The sequence below is a fragment of the Vanessa tameamea genome, chromosome 27 (genome assembly GCF_037043105.1).
Source record: "Vanessa tameamea isolate UH-Manoa-2023 chromosome 27, ilVanTame1 primary haplotype, whole genome shotgun sequence".
In the NCBI taxonomy this organism is placed as follows: Eukaryota; Metazoa; Arthropoda; class Insecta; order Lepidoptera; family Nymphalidae; genus Vanessa; species Vanessa tameamea.
Window position 1 is genome coordinate 902,674 of NC_087335.1, and position 3,133 is coordinate 905,806.

Here is a 3,133-nt window from a genome sequence, read left to right on the forward strand (position 1 = left end):
AACAGATATCTAGTATATAACACGAATAAAATAAAATAAATTATTATAAATAAGTATATCTAAATACAGTGATCAGTGGTCCATCAAATAATTGAATCTGATTTCGAATTATGTTTTACATCATCTGCTTTCATTTACTGTAACATTAACGTATTATTTTTTATATGAATTCGTTTTTCAATAAATAGGGATACTCAATATTGTAACGAATCATTCGAATGTGAACTGTCGTAGTGTAACGATCAACTGGAATAAAACTAGGTTTTAACAGAAATCCGTTTATAATTTCATCATCGTCACCATGGAATTATAATAAGTAACAGTATATATTATATATTACAATTATATTAATTAAAGATGCTTTAGATAATCGTAATTAGAGTTACTTTTAAAGAAGATGTAATTTGATGTATTTTTACTAATTTATTATTGTTAACATTATTTTATTTTAATTAAACGCTTATGTGTTCAGATTTTATATTAGGTTAGATTAGATAATTAATATATTATATTAAATTCATATCATTGTATTCAAATTGCTCTAATTCTGTATTATTTGTAAGTGGAAACTTAATTGGTATCTGTATTACCTTTTTTAATCATATACTTGTGTATTATGTTACTGTTTGTTTCCCAAATAAAATAAATAAAATAAAAATAAAATATTTATTCTATAGACAAACGACAACAAACAACATTAATTGTAAAGTAATATAAAATGTTAACGTGATATAATTTAATGATTAATATTTGTATTTTTTATTTACTTTAAATATTGTCCGGACAGACATATGACTCCACTCCACTTGCTAAGTGGAAGTGGAGTCGAAACGCGAAGACGACTAGTAGTCAGCTAGAATGAGCTGCACTAGTCACTCAAGCCATGCCAGCCCGCAAGATGCAAGGCACCCAGGTTACAAGAGGAGCGGAACACGTATGCTGGTAAAGAGTTCCATTTTTTGGCGGTGCGACAAAGACCAGAGTTGCCAAATTTCTTTGTGCGCGATGGAACCGATGTCACAGTTAGGCGGTGACATCGCGAGCCAGCACGCGTAGATCTGTGAAGGAAAGGGGTAGCAGGAATTAGAGAGAATAATACCCCAGAGCACTCGCCGTGATATGTATTTGAAATATTTTAGATTAGGCCCATTTATAATACATTCATCACAATGGCGTAGTGGTTAACCGAAGATTGCAGGTCTGAAAAACACTAAATTTGGTGAAATTCATCTCGTACTTGGTGGAGGAAAATATCGTGAATTAACTAGGACGTGTCAAGTAATAGTTTCCCACACGTGTAAGGTGTAAACTCCAAGCCTTCTCATCAAAAGAGGCGACTTAGCTGAGTTCTGGCACATTTATTGGCTTGCTACTCCACTTTTTTAATCATATTACAAATGTTTAATTCAAATTTCGAATTCCTCAAACATAACTGCCATTGGCCACAAATACAGGAACTAGTTAGCTGTATGGCTATTAATCAAAGTAACTTAATGGAGTCTTAACAGATCAATTAGTTCCTCGGCTGGCATATTGCCACCTCACTATATCACCGATACTAACCAGCTCATAATGAACCCAGGTCTCGTAACAGCTATTTTGGTTACATAATCCAGATTACTGTTAAAGTCATCTTCGTACATATAATAATAATAATTATTATTTTCATTACAAAAGTAGTTTTAATTTATATTTTAGGTAATTGGACGAACAAATGAGCCTTATGGTAAATGGTCCTCACCGCTCAAAGACATTGGTTTTAGCACGGACCTTGGGATCTAAGATGTTATGTCCCCTGTGCCCGTAGTTAAACTGGATTACTCACCTTTCAAAACGGAACACAGCAAAGTATTACTGTTTGGTGGAAAAATATTTGGTGGTACCTATACTGACGGACTTGCACAAGGCCACAAAAAGCAACGATGGTCATTAACATTTAAACTAAGCCCAGTCGTATCTTAAATGTAAGATTCATTCTGTGTAACAAATTAAGTATACTTTATATTAATGCACAGAAACAATATTAGTAAAATAAAATCAAATCATTATAAACAAAATAGTATCGCAATCGTATTAACTAATAATAAAGTGGGTAGTAACTGAAATATACTAGTATTTGTATATTAATCAGCAGAGTATTCAAACATTATATAAAATAATTATCGAAATTAGCACAAATTTAACGTAGCCCGGATAGCTCAGTTGGTAGAGCATTGGACTTTTAATCCAAGGGTCCAGGGTTCAAGTCCCTGTTCGGGCGCCATTTTTATCACAGAAATGTTTGCATATAAATTATATAGTATTAGTACAAGAATATGTATTTAACACTTGTCGCGTCTACATTTAAATTTAAATGAATACGGGTTTTTTTTTATTATAAAATAATATCATAATATACTAAAATCTTCTCTCGTGGTGCAAGTTCTTTGTATATTGGTTTTGTAGTTTTTTAATTAGTCATTACAAAATCTACTAAACTGAAATATTAATATAAATGAGGAGAGTCATTAATTACTCAATTATATATATTAAAAAATACTACTACGATATATGTTAAACGAATATACAACGACGATGACAGTTTCTCAACAATTATTTCCCGCACGTTGTTTGATGATGTAATAAATTTTAGGCCACGCAGTCTCCCTTTATATCGACTTGCAAGAACATGACTTAGAGTCTGTCGAAGCGCGCCATTAAACACTTGCGTGTCGATGTCAATTGACACCCCATATTAATGACACTTTGACCTATATAGTAAATATATAAGTCATAGTTACACTTTCCCATTGACGGTTCGGAAATAAACACCTCGGAAGAACAGCGAACGAAACTCAGCGGGATTGTTTTGATATTATATTTTACAATTATAGCTTCATACAATATTAAAAAATATATTTTCGTTATTTGAAATAGCCTGAAGGCGATCATCTCATTGCAAGGTGTGCAATCAACTAAAAAGTCAGTTGTTATATCCTTTAGCTAACAAACTCTTCTGGACGGTTCTTTTAAATTTTAAAATTGAATTCCATGCCATTTTCAGGGATCCTGTTGTAGCATGTTGTCCTTGTCTCACAACAGGATCACTAGCCCTGTGTAATCGATTAATTGAAGTTACAGGTTTATACTTGTT

General features: G+C 32.2%; 1 non-coding gene across 1 annotated transcript; it reads left to right on the top strand.

The window, feature by feature from the left end:
* Positions 1-2,187: 2,187 nt before the first annotated feature.
* Trnak-uuu (transfer RNA lysine (anticodon UUU)) lies at positions 2,188-2,260 on the top strand. Its single transcript has one exon. It is a non-coding gene; the product is annotated as a tRNA-Lys (tRNA).
* The last annotated feature ends 873 nt before the right edge of the window (positions 2,261-3,133 follow it).